Below are 21,802 nucleotides of genomic sequence, written 5' to 3'. Positions count from 1 at the left end.
TTGTGCACCAACATTTATTTCAAATCAGTGGCAATGCCAAGGAATTAGCTCTTGTAAAGCTATCAAATTTGCAGCACAAAGGACTCGCACAAGTGTTGCTACGAAGATTCATACATTGAGAGAGAGTTATGCCAAACAAAAACCAAATCACACAGTATAATAGACGTGGCAACCCAAATAAAGACAATGTAATATCAATGTATTCGACATGAGATTCCTAAATTTTGACTCTAGTGAGAGCATTGTGTGATGGCTCTACACAAGCAAAAAGAATTATATCTATGTTCGTTCACTTTGTGGTGATAAAGTATCTACACATCAAAATTGAACTTATCTAAATCAAATTACCTCTATTCTATTATATTTTGCTGACAAATAACTTGGCATGTGAGCGTACACTCTGCACACAACGGTAACCTCTAAATTAGATCACTAATTCACTTCCACATGTCAGTAAACTGAGCACGTAGTAAGTGATTCCTAAAAAATAAACACCTTGTATGAGCGAGAGTTTGAGCTCTACACAACATACAAAGCTTACATAATTTGATTTTAAAACAAATAATTAATAAAATTTTAACAAAACATTGAATGAAATTTATTTATTTTTAAAAAAAATTATTTTTTAAATTATAATAAAATTCAATTTTTTGTCTATTATTAATATGGAGTACCTTTTGTGAGGAACACTAGTCTCAACAAGGCGCATTGTCGGTATATGTACTTTTTTTCAATCAATACATCTTTGATCGAAAAAAACTTGTCCTAAAAATCTTTCAAACGAAGTATCTTTCGATCAAAAAATAGGAAAAAACTACGTTGTCCGTTTTTGTTGACCTGTCACCGTATAATACGCCTATATAATATGAGGTCATGTAAAATATGCCCATATATGACCTCTTATACGTTTCTCATATAAAGTTGTGAGTGTGATGGAAACACATAGAACGCCTCTATAACGACCCGACACACACTCTTGGGAAGATACACACACACACACACTATGGGGCACCACTCGGCTTACACAACACACCTGGCCGAGACAAGGAACACACCGATGGAGTGAGAGGAGAGAGACTATCCGCTTACCCACTCCACACACACACACACACACACCCAAAAAACTCAGCCCAAAAGAGGAGAATTTCTGATGTTTAGATACAAATGAATTTGGGCCAACACCAATGGGGCAAACAGCTCACACAATATGGGTAAAAGATACCAGATACAATCACAAATTGGAGCAGAAGCTTCGCTCATAGGAGAAACTTACACAGCCAAAATATCAGAAAAAGAGTGAGGAATTTTGCAAAATGGACAGCTCCATCGCGTCCGGAACGGCCCAAAACCCCAGTCTACAATGTCAAAGTGCTCAAATCCGACCTCAGATGAGCAGTTTAGGGCCAAAACAGGCTCCAAAAACACAGTTGCGGCTGTTCCTCCTCTTCTTTGCACGTTTTTTCTGGTCTTCTCTCTGTTTTTTCAGTTCCCACACTTAGCTTTATTAGTTGGGCACCCTTGACCTTTTAGATGACCTCAAACGGACCCCGAACAGGCCAAAAATTGACTTTGCAGTGCATAGTTGTCACCTTTTTGCATCATCCGCACACCTGGCACTCATTTCTTTTCAATAATGCATCCTGCCACCACGTGAAGTGGCCCCAAAAAGTGGTCCTAATGATGACCTTTCTGCATAACTCTCACAAGAAAACACCCACGTTGTGTCCGTACTCATCCACGTGCAAATATTGACCCTGTTCGACCTCCTGACACCACTAGATGTCATCTGACGCACTTGCTTACCTCATGTCGTCAGCCTGTGGATAGCTTCCTTGAGAAGTTTTACGCGCTATCAACTCCTCATTATTGTAGAAAAAACACACTGGTACTGGTAATAGTGAAAATCGATGCACTATGTACACCTTGCCCTACATGTACACATGTGGGCCCCACGTAACCACCTGGCTCTGGAAAATGGGCAATCCTTTATTCGATGCACCATGCATGTGTATGTACATATATGAAATCCCTTGCTCCAAAAAACTCCTATGAAGGAAACTTACTCCACACAGAGACACACACACACACACACACACACCCAAAAAACTCAACCCAAAAGAGGAGAATTTCTGATGTTTAGATACAAATGAGCTTGGTCCAACACCAATGGGGCAAACAACTCACACAATATGGGTAAAAGATACCAGATACAATCACAAATTGGAGCAGAAGCTTCGCTCATAGGAGAAACTTACAAATGCAACTAAACCTCATTTGCAAATGCTACTAAACCAAACTCCTGGATTTCTTTGTCCATCAAAACAAATGCAACATCAACATCCTCATCACTGCTAGTAGTACTATCACTGTCGTCATCAGACACTGTGGAATAGTCTTCATCACTAGACTCATCCTCATCTTCATAAAGCTCCTCTAATCATTTCCTTGTGTCCATATTATAAAGCTTCTTGGCACCTATCTTTCCATAGAGGCTAATAGTACCATGTCGCCAATCTTGAACAGCTCCCACTGCACGTAACCATGGTCTGCCCAATATAATAGGATATGCTCCCAACCCCGCTGGCATCACATGAAAATCAACCACCGCCTTTGCATCATATGCTTCCACTTCTAAGCTCTTTACAACACCCAAACATTTTACTTTTTGATGGTTTGCCAATCTAATTCGGAAGCCTGACATCCCAGACACTGTAAGACCCATCTTCTCAACGCATGAGTGTGTAATGACACATATTTGGGCTCCACATAACCTTGGGTGGGGGTTTATCCACTCCGGATTTGAATAAGGAATGGGTGCCGTTTTTCACCCTTAGGTGTTCTTGAGACAAGAAGGGTACTAGTCATGGTTATTATGGACAATATTTTGATTGATAGTACCCTGTCTTAAGTTTAAAGATGTCTGTTTTCTAAAAGAATGCTTTCAATGCTGTCTTCAAGGAATTACTGTGATGGAACGTTAAAAGAGACCATTATTTTAAATATTAAAACAATGTAATAATAAGATAAATGAATCTTGTGTGAGTGCGGGGTGGTAAGTGGGGATTGACTAAGGTTATCAATCATGGACGGGTGGACCTGATTAGTCATGTAACTATCCATCCCTGCGCACTAAAATGTTTAGAAAAATTCTTCACTTGGAGAGGAGTCCACCAACGGCTGTGCCTTGACATCTGTTAGAGGGAAAAAAGCGTTGGTTGAGGATACCTTAGCCCAATATGTGGAAGCTATAGGGCTGAAAGACTTTTGGGATTGTTAGTATGTTATCCCGTTTCCGTTGCGAGATAGGACTAGGTCTTCTTCTAAGGCTATAGACCCAAGCCATTGTCAATGGCAAAGGTTTATTCCTTGGATTTTTCTTGTCTAGAGACTCCGATTTTTATAAGGCCTAGAGACCTGTCAAGGATCCCATCCCGATCACAGTATAGGCGGGTTGGGGACCTTACAAGTGGTATCAGAGCCTAGGTTTCAGAGCCTGCGTTAGTTAGTTGGAAAAATTTCGTACTGTCTAAAAAAAATAAAAAGAAAATATATATGTGTATATATATATAAATATACAAAAATAAATAAATTTGGTTAACTAACCAAAGGCTTATGCGTCGACAATTCAGGAAGATCCTGTGATTGAATATCGCAAATTCCAAGTGTTTGAGCTCCTTTATGAGAGTGTTTGTCGTTCTCCAAACTATTTTTTTCGAAGGAGCGTGATGGAGCTATTGATGAAGGCTCACACTCCTCATTCGACTCGGATAGATAAAGGCTGGGAGCTTGAATGGAGCAATGAAGGCGGGACATATTACATCAATGCTCGGAAGCTGGGATGTCTTACCATGGATTTAAAGAAACTACGCTGGGCTGAGGAACTGAGAATGGTTCAGTTATGCTATTTCTTGGGTACAAACTCGAGTATCACTGTTCCCACTTACCCAGGAGGCACGGGAAAATGCCTGAACGAATGGGTATGGGATAGAGGGGTGGAGATAATTCCATATCGAAGAATCAAAACTTTTTCTCAGAATACCCCTAAGAATTTGGACCTTATAATTTACTTTTTGATTTCCAATGTGTATAAGAACTATTATACCAATCAATTAGAAGATTGTAGAAATTTGACTACAAACACCCATCGTTTGTATCACCATATTCCAAATCAGCCAGCTATGCGGATCCTTTAAAGGCCGCAAAAATTTACAACAAGTTAGGATGAGATACCTAAGGCTCTTTTGTAAGGCTATCCTTGTAAATATTCACCTTATAAATAAAGAACCAAGTCTTTTGAATTGAATATCTTGATCTTGTGTCTATTCTGAAGTTAAATCCTAGCCGTGTCATAAGTCTTTAAATTGCCAATCCGTCGATCTTACGAAACCATGTAGATACCTGCTTCTGTTCTTTATACCGTGCTTGTTTCTTCTCAAACAAGTGCAACCCCCCAACTTCAAAGGAAAAGGGGTCAACGTGGAACAAGATGCAGAGGTATGGATCAAAGCCATGAGGCATACATCAATACAGGATGCCCTTCTCACGGCTAAGCCTCTTGCAGCTGAAGGAACCAACTCTACAAGAAACTATAATGGATTTAGTAACTTTAGGGGAAGAGCCAGGGAAAAATTCCAACCAAGGATATCAACAACGTGGAGTAGCTGCAGTAGTGAACTAAGAATAGATCTTCCCAAACGTTAGGTGCTATGGATGCAATCAAATGGGACACTATAGGAATAAATGTCCTGAAGATCAAAACCCTCGAACTACTGCTAGAGCCATTCCTCAAAATCAAGGAGATAATGTAAGAGGAGGTAGAAATGGAGGACGAGGTAGAGGAAGAGCAAGAGAAGCCAGATCTTATGTAATCATAGGAGAACCAACCTTATGAATAAGAAAGATAAAAGAGCCACTAGCTTGGCCATAGTTAGCAATCTTAGAGCTTTGTAAACCACTATAAATCAATAATGTAAAAACTTGAGTTACTTATATATTGTAATGATATACATGATTTTCTTCTCCAAATTACTCAATGAATCTAAAGTTAAGTTAGTATTCAATCAATAAATTAAGGATTGATCTAGCAAATAAGACAGAGGTTTCCGATAGTATGAAAAGAATTTGAATTTTGAGAATGAGATAGTTATCAAGAAACCAACTCACATTCTTTGTACACACGATAGCCTTCCTTGGAAAAATAACATAGATTTGAAAGTATTAAGGTACGGGACTAATGGGAAGCCGAAAAGAACTCTTGGTATGATACTTCTTAAAACCCTTTACATAATGTTGGTCAACCAGGTTAGAGCACAGAGAAGGTACCTTTGGTGCAATGGTGGAAGCTTGTGCCGAACGCAGATTGCTCAAAATGGCAAGAACACGCCGAGCGCGTTCAGATTGGCAAAGCTGAAATACATGATACTTGTCGAACGCTGATTGCTCAGAATGGTCAGTTAGACCGAGCTAGTTCATGTTGACAAGGTGGATATATGGATCTTTTATGGAATTGATTTAACCTGGTTTTTGAGATGATACAAATGGGTTGTGAAGGTTTTTAAGATGGGCTCAACACTAAGAGTTTCTTGAGGAAAAATTGGCTAGCAAGTAACTCCAACCAGAAACTGGAAAGAACTCTTAGAGTAATCAATAACATTTGGTAAAGTGGAAAGGTTATCCCTTCGAAGATGCCACTTAGGGAGGATGAATTTCTCTTCTCAAAGATTTTCCAAATTTCGGTTGAGATGAGGACATCTCAAATTCTTAAGTTGAGGTGATTGTAAGGTTTTCAGTTTCTGAAACCTTAAAGGTTGTATAAAGCTTAATCAAACTAATATGATTATTGAAAAAGCAATGTAGAATTGTCCGACCATGGCAAATATTGGTATTTTTGGAATCTTAAGCACAGCAAAGCCCGGGCTAGAAATTTTCAGAATTGAATTTCGATAAAAACTGGTATAGTTATGACCCCTGGAAGTTTACACTGTGAATTGAGTACAATAGGTAAAATTGAAGGGTTGCAGTAATCATTTAAGCAATGACTTTATTAAAGGCCTCCTAGATATTTACAAGATATTTACCAATTAAGTAAAAAATAGGTCAAAATATAGCATAATTGATATTTTAAAAGCTGGCAGGTAATGGAGGGTCATCACTGACCTGCCAGGGACTCGTTTAGCAGCAGGGGTCGTTTTTTGACTTGCTGGGGGCTTCTTGAACTTCAAGCAACTGCCTTTTTCAACCAGTCAGAGCTTATCAGTGCCAGAAAACTATAAATAGGACCCCTAGCTTCACATTTTACACAGACACGGAGCCTTGCTACTCTCTCTCTCATCTAGAGAGAACACTACGTAGAAATCATTAGAGTTTAATCTCTAATTGATTAACCCTAACGATAATTAACCTAATCCTTCTTAATTAGCAAGGTTTGATTAAGATAAATTGCTAATAAATCAAAGATTAGGCCTATGCATGCTCCTTAAACCTCTTTAAATTAATTAATCTCTACTGATTATTATAATTAAGCTTGGTAATACTAAGCTGATTATTTATCCTATCATATTAAGGCGGAAATTAGCCAAATTAACCATGAATTAATGGTAAAAATATTAATTAGGATTAGATTAAGTTGAATTATTTATCAAAGATGCATTAGACAGTTATTAATCTAGAAAAATTATCCTATAATTTTTTGAGAAGTTTTCCTAATTAATTAGGCATAATTACTCTGTTTTTTGAACAATTTTAATAGGGGAAATTAGTAAATGAATTTCAAATGAAGTGATATAATTATCAGTGGTTAATTAGGTGTTTAAAAATCCATGATAATTATGAAAATCTCATAAAAGTAATATAGCTAATTATTTTATCAGAAATACCCTGTTTTTTGCGCATTTTAAATAGGGGAAATTAGTAAAATGATTTTAAATATTGTGATATATTTATCAGTGGTTAATTAGCTGTTTAAGAAGCCGTGATAACTAGGATAATCTCAGAAAGTTAATCTAGCTAATTATTTTAGCAGAAATACCCTATTTACTGAGCAATTTAAATAAGGGAAATTAGTACAATGATTTAAAATGAGGTGATATAACTATCAATGGTTAATTAGGTGCTTAAAAACCCGTGATAATTAGAAAAATCTCAGAAAAATAATCTAGCTAATTATTTTAGAAGAAATACCTTGTTTTTTGAGCAATTTCAATAGGGAAAATTAGTAAAATGATTTTAAATGTTGTGATATATTTATCAGTGGTTAATTAGGTGTTTAAAACCCTATGATAATTAGGAGAAGCTCATAAAATTAATCTAGCTAATTTCTTTAGCAAAACTACTCGTTTTTTGAGAAATATAAATAGGAGAAATTAGTAAATTGAATTCAATTACTATGATATATTTATCAGTGGTTAATTAGGTTTTAAGGAATCCGTGATAATTATAAAAAGCTCAGATAATCAATGTAGCTAATTAAATAGGCAGAATTACTCTGTTTTTTAGAAATTTAAATAAGGGAAATTAGTAAATAGGTTTCAATTGAATTAAGTTAATTTTTAGAGGTTTATTATATGTTAGATAATCTGTGATAATTATTCTAATATTAGATAATTAGTTTAACTAATTATCTTACTGGAATTATGCTATTTTTAGGGGTAAATTAAAGGGGGAAATTAGTAAATCATGCACTATAATTACATGCTATTTATCAGAGCTATATTATAGGGTAAAAAATCCGTGATAGTCATTGCAAGGTTAGAAAAATAGTTTAGATATTTATCTAAGTTAAATTACACTATTTTTAGCTAAAAATTAAAGAGGAAAATTAGTAAATCATGCTATATGATTACATGCTATTTATCAAAGCTATATTATAGGGTAAAGAGGCAGTGATAATTATGACAAGGTTAGAAAACTAGAATAGATATTTATCTAAGTCAAATAACACTATTTGCAGCTAAAAACTAAAGAGGGAAACTAGTAAATCATGCTATATGATTTCATGCTATTTATCAGAGCTACATTATATGGTAAAGAGGCCGTGATAACTATGACAAGGTTAGAAAAGTAGTATAGATATTTATCTAAGTCAAATTACACTATTTTTAGATAAAATCTAAAGAGGGAAATTAGTAAATCATGTTATATGAATATATGCTATTTATCAGAGCTATATTATAGGGTAAAGAGGCCGTGATAATTATGCCAAGGTTACAAAAGTAGTGTAGATGTTTATCTAGGTCAAATTACACTATTTTTAGCTAAAAATTAAAGAGGGAAATTAGTAAATCATGCTATATGATTACATGCTATTTATGAGAGCTATATTATAGAGTAAAGAGGCCGTGATAATTATGACAAGGTTAGAAAAGTAGTATAGATAGTTATCTAAGTCAAATTACACTATTTTTAGCTAAAAACTAAAGAGGGAAATTAGTAAATCATGTTATATGATTATATGCTATTTATTAGAGCTATATTATAGGGTAAAGAGGCCGTGATAATTATGCCAAGGTTACAAAAGTAGTGTAGATGTTTATCTAGGTCAAATTACACTATTTTTAGCTAAAAACTAACAAGGGAAATTAGTAAATCATGCTATATGATTACATGCTATTTATGAGAGCTATATTATAGAGTAAAGAGGCCGTGATAATTATGACAAGGTTAGAAAAGTAGTATAGATAGTTATCTAAGTCAAATTACACTATTTTTAGCTAAAAACTAAAGAGGGAAATTAGTAAATCATGTTATATGATTATATGCTATTTATCAGAGCTATATTATAAGGTAAAGAGGCCGTGATAATTATGACAAGGTTAGAAAAGTAGTATAGATATTTATCTAACTCAAATTACACTATTTTTAGCTAAAAATTAAAGAGGGAAACTAGTAAATCATGCTATATGATTACATGCTATTTATCAGAGATATATTATAGGATAAAAAGGCCGTGATAATTATTTCAAGGTTAGAAAAGTAGTATAGATATTTATCTAAGTCAAATTACACTATTTTTAGCTGAAAATTGAAGATGGAAATTATATAACTGAGTTAGAAAAAAAAAAGATAATTACCAAAGGTCAAAAATATCCTTATCTACTTGTGGTAATTATACCATAGTTAATTAGTGAGTTTAGTAAATCAAAATTGACCAAAAGTATTATTTTGAGCAAATGATTAATTAAAATAAATAGACTTGTGGTTAAAAGTTTTTAGAAAAATTATAGTAAGTGTAAACCTATGATATCAAGTTAAAGAAATGAAATCTTTAAGAGAAATTAAATACAATAAATATTAATCCCAAAATAAGTAAATTATTAGCTTAAAAGTTGATTGGAAAATTAGGAAAAAGATATAGAAAATTATAAGAAAGTTAAGAGAGCTTAGAAAACCCTTAGGGAAACGGTGGAAGAAGTTATCATGCTTATATAGACAAATAAGAAATTACTAGGTCAAGAATTTATCAATTAAGACTATAAATTTAACCTTGGATGGGTTACGGTTAAATACAAAGGTTAAGTTTAGATTTTGAACTATTTACCTAATAATTAGACGTCCTTTTTATAAGGATAAGAAGTTATGATACCAAAAAGAACCCGAGAAAATCCTACATCTGATGATGAGGATGTAGCTCCAAAACGAACTAGAGCATCGCATAACGACGAAGCCGGGCCTAGTAGTAGGCCTACGGAGGAGAGTCTTCAGGCGCCAACGCAAGAACAGATGGCCAATCAATCCCAGGTGGGTTTCCCATTATTCAATTAAGTCTTTAATTAGTTTAAGTTCTTTTATAAGTTAGCATTGCATACGTAAGAAGGATAAATTGGCTGAAAACGGAAGGTAACTTCCAGCGTGCATTTGTTTATAATGTAGGAAAGAATTGTTTGGGTTAAAACTGGTTGAATTAGGAAAGATATGTTTGATCATCCTTACGACAGCTTGTCTCAAGACACCTCCGACTCCTTGATATAAATTGATGATAATGATTGGCTTTCTAGCCACGGATAAGTCGGTTACCCCCATGAACGATGAGTTTCTACTCCATGTCATGTCTTGATGTTTCTACATAAGTTAGGATACCGTTGTTTTTATCCTAGGGGAGCCGCCCGGTTGTATGGGCAACTGGTTTGGTGTATGGGCACCCGGAACCTTGGGTGGGGGTTTATCCACTCCGGATTTGAATAAGGAATGGGTGCCGTTTTTCACCCTTAGGTGGTCTTGAGACAAGAAGGGTACTAGTCATGGTTATTATGGACAATGTTTTGATTGATAGTACCCTGTCTTAAGTTTAAAGTTGTCTATTTTCTGAAAGAATGCTTTTAATGCTGTCCTTAAGGAATTACTGTGATGGAACGTTAAAAGAGACCATTATTTTAAATATTAAAACAATGTAATAATAAGATAAATGAATCTTGTGTGAGTGTGGGGTGGTAAGTGGGGATTGACTAAGGTTATCAATCATGGACGGGTGGACCTCATTAGTCAGGTAACTATCCATCCCTGCGCACTAAAATGTTTAGAAAACTTCTTCACTTGGAGAGGAGTCCACCAACGGCTGTGCCCTCACATCTGTTAGAGGAAAAAAAGTGTTGGTTGAGGATACCTTAGCCCAATATGTGGAAGTTATAGGGCCGAAAGACTTTTGGGATTGTTAGTATGTTATCCCGTTTCCGCTGCAAGACAGGACTAGGTCTTCTTCTAAGGCTATAGACCCAAGCCATTGTCAATGGCAAAGGTTTATTCCTTGGATTTTTCTTGTCTAGAGACTCCGATTTTTATAAGGCCTAGAGACTTGTCAAGGATCCCATCCCGATCACGGTATAGGCGGGTTGGGGACCTTACATTTGGCAATGGATACATGTCTCCACCCATCCTTGGTGGCTTATCACATTGCGGGCTGATGTGGCCCAGCTCTCCACAATTATAACATGTGGGCGTCTGCCTCCAGAACCTACCGTTGCTTTGTCCAGCACCATTCCTAGGTCTTTCTTCACCTCCTGGCTGATTTACATACCTCCCTCGACCTCGATTATTTCCCACTTGACCTAGCATGTTTAGGCTGAGATTCTTCATCAAATCTACCACTTGCCTCATGTCTTGCCTTAGCCCATCATCTTGCACTGTTGTAGTGAGCACTGCTGGCATAACTTAAGGAGTAACAGGAAACATTGGTTCATGATGAACCCCTGGCATGCGACCTTGCAAAGACTCCATATGTTGAAATGCAGACCTCATGGGCAAAGACTCCATCCCTAACTGGCTCATTTTTCTCAGCTTCCACTCTTTGTTCCTTGCTACCTCTAATGCTCCACTCTCCAACGTATAGTCTCCCAAAGACTAGCCAAGAACCTGTCCTTCTTCATCATGTCAGGTGGAGGTACCTGTGGTGCTAAGGCCTTGCACATCCGCTCCCATGCCAATGAAAACTTACGTATGTACGCATCTACTGGCTCACCTTCCTTCTGCACCAAACCTTGTGTTTCTTGCCACACTTTGTCACGATCTTCTATCTTCACAAACTCCACTTCCAATCCATGCCTTAGATTGTCCCAACTCAATCTTACAGGTGGATCAACCACATGCAACTCCTCTTCAAATGCTTTAGACCAAACTCGTGCATCACTCTTCAAACAAATTTGGAGAAGGCGTAACATCTGCACAGGGTCATGAATCTGGTTGCTAATGCAGGCAACCTCCATCTTTTCCAAAAAGTCTTCCACATCTTCATCACTTCTTCCATGAAACTCCGGATAAGAGAAAGCCATGGCTACCCAAGTTACGATGCTTTGAGAACCCCTTCAAACACACGTACAAGAACCCAAAAATTTTCACTACCCAATCCCCAGAAACTTCAATGGAGCACAACTTTAGATAAGGACAAACACATGCACATCAAATGAGTTTTCGTAGTTAATCATTGGAATTACAACAGATAAAGGACATTCCAGGATCTCTCTTAATCTTCTTGGCCCGAACATAAAGACTATGCGCTGCTGGAAAAAAATCTTCCTAGACACATGAACATTTATCTGGATTCTTTGAGTTAAATGAAAAGGATTGATCATCCATTAAAGTCAACCATGCAGCTCCCAAGAAAGCACACCTGTCTTATCCTCTGATTTTGCCAAAACTTCATCAGCATAACAATATAAATGGCTTAAAAGACCAAAAGACCAGCCATCATAACTTGGAAAATTTTTGACAGAGTTTCCCCAGAAGTAGAGCAGTGTGAACCCAAAATATAGACTGTATATGTATGCATAAACTGCCAACAATAGAACCCGAGCATCAAGTAGGAATCACTAGCACATAGCCTATGGCGAGGTCACGAAAAGGGTGCTCCAGCTACCTGTATCACCGAAAGGATCTCCACATTTGAGAATCCCCCAGCTCAATAAAACCTCACGCTATCGACCCTCACACAAAGGCTACTGCAAATCGCGTATAGTCAAGTCTCAAAAATGACTATCTTCCAAAACAAGTCTCAGAAATGGCTAGGACTGCCAAATAAAACCAAGTATGGCTCTAGAAAGGTGTACAATGGCAGTTTCCGAAAGTAACGTACAATCCAGCAGACAATGCGCTCAAGCAGGCAGTAAATGATGCATACCCACAACAACTAGAAGTGACCCACTGCTAGTATATCACTGTACTCTAGCTACATGTACCTGTGTGAATCACCTGTACCTGTCCTTGTAACCTATAACCTGTAGTCTGCAACCTGTAATCCGGAATCTCGAAGCTTGAAGCTCGAAGTAGAGGGTACTCGAAGAAGATCCTCCGTGGGGGCGCCAAAAGAATGTGAGCGGGATAGAAACACACAGAACGCCTCTATAACGACCCGACACACACTCTTGGGAAGATACACACACACACACACACACACTATGGGGCACCACTCGGCTTACACAACACACCTGGCCGAGACAAGGAACACACCGATGGAGTGAGAGGAGAGAGACTATCCGCTTACCCACTCCACACACACACACACACACACACACCCAAAAAACTCATCCCAAAAGAGGATAATTTCTGATGTTTAGATACAAATGAGCTTGGGCCAACACCAATGGGGCAAACAACTCACACAATATGGTAAAAGATACCAGATACAATTACAAATTGGAGCAGAAGCTTCGCTCATAGGAGAAACTTACACAGCCAAAATAGCAGAAAAAGAGTGAGGAATTTTGCAAAAAGGACAGCTCCATCGCGTCCGGAACGGCCTAAAACCCCAGTCTACAATGTCAAAGTGCTCAAATCCGACCTCGGATGAGCAGTTTAGGGCCAAAACAGGCTCCAAAAACACCAAAAACACAGTTGCGGCTGTTCCTCCTCTTCTTTGCACGTTTTTTCTGGTCTTCTCTCTGTTTTTTCAGTTCCCACACTTAGCTTTATTAGTTGGGCACCCTTGACCTTTTAGATGACCTCAAACGGACCCCGAACAGGCCAAAAATTGACCTTGCAGTGCATAGTTGTCACCTTTTTGCATCATCCGCACACCTGGAACTCATTTCTTTTCAATAATGCATCCCGCCACCACGTGAAGTGGCCCCAAAAAGTGGTCCTAATGATGACTTTTCTGCATAACTCTCACAAGAAAACACCCACGCTGTGTCCGTACTCATCCACGTGCAAATATTGACCCTGTTCGGCCTCCTGACGCCACTAGATGCCATCTGACGCACTTGCTTACCTCATGTCGTTGGCCCACGGTAGCTTCCTCGAGAAGTTTTACGCGCTATCAACTCCTCATTATTGTAGAAAAAACACATTGGTACTGGTAATAGTGAAAATCGATGCACTATGTACACCCTGCCCTACCTGTACACATGTGGGCCCCACGTAACCACCTGGCTCCGGAAAATGGGCAATCCTTTATTCTATGCACCATGCATGTGTGTGTACATATGTGAAATCCCTTGCTCCAAAAAACTCGTGACAACGTATAATGCAACTTAGTGAATGACAATGAAGAGATGGAATTGATCATTGATCTCTTCTCAAGTTTGGCTGAACCCTAAAGAATAGGGTACCGCAGAAGAGAATAACATTTTCTCAACAATTCAGCCAGCGTTTTTGGAGAAATTCAAAGCAACTTGACAACGTTATCTCAGCAATTCAACCAAAATTTTTGGAGCTTGAAGCATCAACGTTTTCAGCCTTCATCAACATTTTCATTTTAGCCATAAGCCTTGCCAGATCCACTCCCCAGCCATAGCAGATACTTGCCAGGCTTTGCAAGTGCCACCGACAACCCTTGCATCTAGCTTTTAGCCATAAATTTCAGTAGAAATTTTTGATTTCATCAATCACAACATAGCGTATTTGCATCCGCCTTGAAGACTCCCATCGATTTTGCTTAGTACAGACTTGGCGGTCATGCTAGATGGTTCCAATTTTGTGAGCAATTGGATGGTTTGAGTTCTTGTATGTCTAGCAGCACTAACTAATTGCAGATACGACTAGTCTCAAAGGACCAATCTTGAATCTCAAGTTGAGTCAAAAGTATCGATTCAAAAAGTACCCTTTTCTTTTATTATTAGTCAGTTGGGATTGCTAGAGTGCCTTATTCATGACGATTTCTTGTATGTTTGCCACCGTCTATGTATGTGGCCTTTTCACAAGGAAGCCATATTGCATGCTGCACACGATTCACTCATGGATTAGCAAAGATGCATGAAACACACTTTAGGAAAGATACATAAATTCTCTTCAAGGTATTCGTAGTGTTGCGCGATTTTACATCATGTTTGCATGCTCATTCCTTGGTGTGACATACTCATAGCAGATACATTAGCACGATTGTCCAACGAGCATTGGTGTTCCCATTGGGGTTTGCCATAGTGGATAGATTTAGGTTGAAAAGTTAAGTTTAGGACGCATTTTTGTATCAACTATATGCGTTTATGGTCTTGTGTTTTAAGTGTTTTCAGGAAGAGCCCCAATGGAGATCCTGGAAGAAGATGGACATGGGATTGTAGACCAAGTTGAAGACATGAATTTGAAGAAGATGAAGGGGAGTTTCTTTCAGCATGGCCCAAAGAAGCAACCATTGCAGACATCTATAAAGTTCAAGCACTAGCATGCACAGGTCGACACCAGCACCTCACCTTGAAAAGGAGGGGATGTGATGTGTACATCTAACCCTATGTGCATGTGGACATAGTATTTCTACTTCTAGGGTTTAGGACAACTTAGGAAGTGTTCTGGCAGCCTTGTGAGCTTGTTCCCAAGACGTATATGTCCACGAACTTAGAGTAGTTACATACCCTTTGATTACACAACCATTAGTACCAGCATGAAGAACAATAGCGTTTTCATATTCAACCAAATCAGGTTAGCATTTTTGGTTTTCAGCCCATGCTTGGTACAACAGTTGCTAATCATCCCCGTACTGGTACAACAACAACAGGTCCCCACAGATTAGCATAGTGCTGCCAAATTTTGGCAGTCAAATTTCGAATTTTACATTTCATCCTTTCCATTGTCATTGTCGTCTTCGTTGTCAACATAGTCCATCCTCTAGCATCATAGCATTTACGAACATTGTACCAGACTTATGCAATTAAAGAAAATACCTCTCTAGCAATAGAAAGGGTTCCCTTGGAGGTGGGTTTGAGACCACATCTGGTGTCATATCCTCTCTCTCTCTCTCTCTCTCTCTCTCTCTCTCTCTCTCTCTCTCTCTCTCTCTCTCTCTCTCTCTCTCTCTCTCTCTCTCTCTCTCTCTCTCTCTCTCTCTCTCTCCCCCCTAGCACTCTCATGCACTAACAAGCACAATATTGGTCCTACTTTGTTTTTCATTTCTCTCCCTTCAGTCAGTAAAAGGAACCCTTGAGTATCACTTTTCACTCATCTTGAGCCATACACCATCATTCACTTTTGTTGCACTTTATGCCGACGGTTCTAGATCAGCCCTGTGGTGGTGCAACAGTTATAGATCGATTGCAGACAATGTATTTTTGTTTTTGTACCCAGACATTGTATTTTGATTCGGTTGTACGGATACATTGTATTAGATTCACCAAAATTGTATTAGTTTGGTCTCATAGGTCATTTTTGCCCTTTAAAGACGTTCAATATAACAATTCATTTCATTCCATCTATATGTGTGTGTGTGAGAGAGAGAGTGAGTAAATACTAACCGTGCATTGACTTGCCTAGGCCATAAAATCTTGGCCATTTCACGCTTGAGCTGTTTTTGGGTCTCATCCCTCTCCAAAATTGCATTGTATCTGAGAAATCACAAACTTTTTATCGATATATATCTGATCTCTTCATTGCAAAAAGATAGATAAGACCAAGTGAATGGTTATTAAACATTTAAAACATCACGTAGATATGTATGTCCAAAGTATGTGGATTTGAGGCATGTACAACTCCAACAACTACCCTATGCACTCATGAAAAATGATGCCACCTCTAAAGGGCATAACCCGTCTTTCAATGTTGATGTTGTAGGTGAATGGTTATTAAACATTTAAAACATCACGTAGATATGTATGTCCAAAGTATGTGGATTTGAGGCATGTACAACTCCAACAACTACCCTATGCACTCATGAAAAATGATGCCACCTCTAAAGGGCATAGCCCGTCTTTCAATGTTGATGTTGTAGGTGATGTCGTCAATGCCAAAAAGGTCCCTGGTGATAAGCATTGGGTCCTGGTGAGGGTGTGGCAAACGCATGGGACCCTGATCAAGAGGGTGTTGGGGTCAGAGAAGGTGCCGAGGCCGTAGGGTGCACCCTCTGACTCGTTGGGTCTGCTATGTGTCAGGGTCCTACTGTGTGACCTCTCCATATATAGTGGTCACCAAGTAGTTTGTACTGGCGTTGGCTAAGTAGTGGTAGTATATGGATTTTGTAGAGGGGTCCTGCTATTATCACAAGTTTATTATGTTTTGGTGAGACAAAGTGATATACTTCTGTGCACAATATATATATATATATATATAGATAGATAGATATATACACATACTTTATACTCGATGGGTGCATAATCTAGCACCCCCTTATATAAAGTATGTTTGTGGAGTATTAAAAAGACCCCTCTTTTAACATGTCTGAATGAATAAAATGACCCCTTGTTTTAGGTAAATTTCCCAAAATTGAATATAAAAACCCCTTATTTTAATGTATCTCTGTTAAATTGCCTAAAAATTTTGAATTTTAAAACCCCTCCTTTTGAATTAACATATTACATAGTGCACCCCCCGAGACTTTATATAAAAAGAGATTCAACTTGTGTGCTGCTTCTACTAAAGGGTCTTGAGAAGAGCCCTTGTCTGGGCGTATGGGTCTCAAGAACTCCTGTAGTTGGCGTATGGTAGCCTCCAACTCCTTGTTAGGGAGTTGCTTGTACTCTAGGATGTACTCTGCTATCTGTTCCCTCGGGATGCCAGCAACTCATAACATGCTCTTGAGTGCCAGTAGTAGCCCTACTCGACCTAAGGTGGGAGCCATCAAAATGATATATTCGAAAATTAAAGGTTTTATTCAAGGGTAGAAGGATCCATAGATCTTCTCTAAAGATATTTTCTTTCATTAGAAAGAGGATGGGATGTAGGAGGGCCTCTTTATTTGCCATGAGTTTATGGCGGTGATTAATAGGTGTACGCCATGTGTGCAAGAATGGTGGGTGTGTAAGAGATGTGTAAGAGTGGTCAAAGGATGCACTTTTCCCCCAAAAAGAAGGTGGAAAATATTATGATTTTTGGCCTTCCATAACTCCCACATATGATCTCTGATTTGAGCGGACATCACATTAGGAAAAATTTGGACTCACAAAGGGGCCCTTTAAGGAGTTTAACTTTACCTCTCTCTACCAGAACGGGCGCATGGATAAATTTTTGCAAACAAACTCCAAAGTTGGCGGAGGTTTGACAGTTAGAATGTCCTCTTCAAGCTCTATCTACTGACATATAGCACGCCATGAGATTCCTCATATTTTAGAAGATTCTTTTTTCAATTCACTTAGATTCCGTCAGAGTTGTCACATCATAGGTGAATCAAAAAAAGAATCTTCTAAAATATGAGGAATCTCATGGCGTGCTATATGTCAGTAGATAGAGCTTGAAGAGGACATTCTAACTCTCAAACCTCCGCCAACTTTGGAGTTTGTTTGCAAAAATTTATCCATGCGCCCGTTTGGTAGAGAGAGGTAAAGTCAAACTCCTTAAAGGGCCCCTTTGCGAGTCCAAATTTTTCCTAATGTAGATCTGCAATCTACGCATCGTGCTCTTTTCATAAATATGATACATGATATGGTTTTACCCGCTAGATTTTAAATTGTTTTATGGGGAACTTTGAATTCAAATAAGTTAGTCATTTTTCCTGTTTGAATTCAGAAGCTGTTCTTTGATTACTTTCCTAATAATAAATGTTTGACTTCCTTAAACTGCCAAATAAAGAGGCTTCCGAATGTCTTATCAAAGGAAAAGAGAGAGACTTTACACTTCTACAAATCTTTACTTATTTTCTTGGTTCAATGATTTCTTTTAGCATGAATGATGGTTCCTTCTACTTTTGAGTGAAGAGAGGGAACGAGAGAGTGTAAGAGATGTGTCCCTTGCTCTGGGTTGATGGCGACCAATTGCAAAGAATATGCAGATGGTGTGGACCCAATGTGCTGCCAAGGATGTGTACAGATCGAGGACAGTACAATGCCTCCTTGGGAATGATAGAATTCTCCAAGCAGATGGGAGAGATGGTTCTTCAAACAATGTCAAGATCGTATCTATCCTTCTAATGTTGACTCCTTTGGATTCTTGTGAATGCATCAATCGATGGAAACTCCTCCAAACGGGTGGGTATTGTGGATGTTGTTTGTTGCCTTACTCGTATCGTAAAATACCAGTATTTGTGCTAACTCTACCTTGCAAAAAAATAAAACCACTCAAATAGGCTTGCCGTGAAAACATTGCATGTCACGTGCACATCTAACCCTATGTGCATGTGGATTGAGTATTCTACTTCTAGGATTAGCCCCTTGTGAGCTTGTTCCCAAGCTATGCATGTTCAGGCACTTAGTGCACTTGCATACCCTCTAATTTCACAACCATTAATACCCATCATGATTCAACATGATTCCTTTTTTCCCAATTTTTCACCTATTCCATCTTCTTTGGTTCTTCCCTTGAGTTTGCAAAGCTAGAGCATGCACAGAGCTTTGATACCAATGTCAGGTGCAACGGAGTATATCAATGGTGAATGGAAAGTACACACAATGCAATACTTCAATGCAGAATCTATGGACTTGATGGATGATGGTAGCCGTGTAACTCCTCCAAAAGAGGCACCTCCAAAATTGATTTGATGCACCTAATATCCTCCTCAATATGGGCAATGCGGATGGATTCCAAGGGCTGAATTGCACTCCCAATGTGAGAGTGACAAAGGGATGATCTTGAATATGCCAATGATGCAAAACAATGGGGCACTTGATGCCAAGGGAATTCCCAAGGTGATGTTCAATGAGCTGCCTACGTACCGGATTGTGATAGGAAACTTTCAAGGTGGTATCAATGCTGCACTGACCCGAGAAAGGTGGACACTGGCACTCTATCATAACTTTTTCCGCAACATTTTTTTTGCATCAAATAGCCGTCTTGTATGGAATATCTTGCAGTTGTCTCCCACTTTGTAGTCGCGAAAAGATATCTGCGAAATTTGAGTTCGTGGCATATTGGTCTACCATATCCTTGAAGCTCTTATGTTGTGTCATAGGAATAGATAAAACCAAGGGCTTGCGAGACAACTTATCTGGCACCTTATTTTTCTGTCCATGTACATGGACTATTTGAAATTGAAATTGTGACAGAATATTTGGCCATCTCATTTGATTTTCTGATAGCTACTTTTGTGACAAGAGGTAGCGTAAACTCTAATGGTCCTTGAAAATCATAAAGTCAGCTCCTAGTAAAAAATGGCACCACTAAGAGCGTGGATGACTGCCAGAAGTTCTTACTTGTAAATCTATGCAACATGCTAAGGACGTGAAAACATCCTTCTCTCATAAGCTATCACGTGGCCTTCTTGCATCAAGAATGCTCCCATGAGAAAGGAACCCCTTATTGAGTCAACATATGCAAAGGAGAAGATATCTCCGTGAACTTTCTTATGAAGCACCGATAAGACGAGCACAAACCCAAAAAGCCGCACACCTATCTTCAAGGTAGGAAATCCTAAAGAGCCAGAGAACTACTGCACTATTATGGTTGGAAACACATTGGCATGGCTCTATGGTTCCATTCCTGAGTAGCAATTGAGTAATTGGGTAGAGAGTGAGTGTGTACGGGCAAAGGGTTAGGCCTATTTTAGGGGGGGTTTCTCCACTCTTAATCATATTCTAACACTCAGAGCCATCATTGAGGAGGGAAGGTCACATGGGAGACGTATTTATTGCAATTTGTTGTAAAGCATTTTACATGGTACCAAGAGCTTGACTGATGCACAAATTACAAGAGATGGAGGTGCCCATATTGTTGATTTGAGGGATTATGGCTCTATACAAATTAGTGATGGGACATGCATGCACTTCAAAAGGGGTATATGATTTAGTTCGTCCGCTATTGGGTTGAAATAGGGTTGCCCATTGTTGTTGTATGTTGATGATATTGTGTTGATATTTGACTGACCAAAGGGTATGTAGCAACATTTAAATGGACTACATAGTTTTCTAGAGGATATTGGATTGTCGATAAACCTTGATAAAACCAAGGTAAAAGTATTTAACAGCACACCCCACAATGGATCAGGAGATCAACACCTACTTTCACATATGGAAAGAAGATTGTGGAGTATGTAGATGATTACATGCTTACCTCGAGGTAGTATTCACTGGGATAAGATTTTTTCTGAGGAGAGAAACAGAGACTAGACTAACTAGATCTTGTACGGATTTGGGAGGCTTTTAGAGGATGTTCTTGGAGGTTCAGTTCCAGGAACCTTGAACAAATTTATGGCTATTTGATACTCTGGTGGAATTAGCTATGCTGCATGAGGTGCAGGTTTGGGGACCTTCTGTAGGCCACAATGGTTGGAAAAGTATGAGAGGCCTTTGGTATCTATGATCTCTCGACTGATTAGATCCGAGGCCTCCGTACCACACAATATCACTTGAGCGGAGCTAGCAACTCACCCTATGGAGATATAGGTGCTTACCAGATGAGTCTCCTTTATACACAGCCTATGGAGTACTACTAGAGACAGATATGCTAGATTGGCCCTTGAGTCCTGTAGACAATTTTCTCTACAAGGGGACACATCATGGTGGTATGCATAGATGACATCATGGTTTTAGACAAAGGTCTTCACCATGGACATGCTTCTTTTCAAAAATCTACTTCTGTGACAAGAAGTAGCGTAGACACTGATGATCAGTAAAGACCATGAAATCGGCTCCGAGTAGATAATATCGCCACTATGTAAGAGCATGGATCATTGGCAGCAGCTCTTTCTCATAAATTTGTGGTACCAATTGTGGAGGCTTGAAAACATTTTGAGTTCATAATCAATCACATGTCCTTCTTACATCAAGACCACTCCCATACTACGACCACAAGCATCACAATAAACTTCGAATGGCTTTTGCAAGTCTAGAAAAGCCTCAGGGGGGTCACTATGTGTATATTGTGTACATCGTGTGCGTTTAAGAACTATTTCTAAAACTCCTTAGTTGTAAAATTTTCACTCACATGATAGTCACATAATTATTAAGTGACCCCTTGAGGGTAAATCCAACACTGGTCCAGTAGTCAATTTTTGCTTAAGTGTTTAAAAAGCAGTCACCTCTATGAGAAC

Source organism: Adiantum capillus-veneris, chromosome 2 (assembly GCF_014529385.1).
Source record: "Adiantum capillus-veneris isolate H3 chromosome 2, ASM1452938v2, whole genome shotgun sequence".
Classification (NCBI taxonomy): domain Eukaryota; kingdom Viridiplantae; phylum Streptophyta; class Polypodiopsida; order Polypodiales; family Pteridaceae; genus Adiantum; species Adiantum capillus-veneris.
This window is presented reverse-complemented; position numbering follows the sequence as displayed.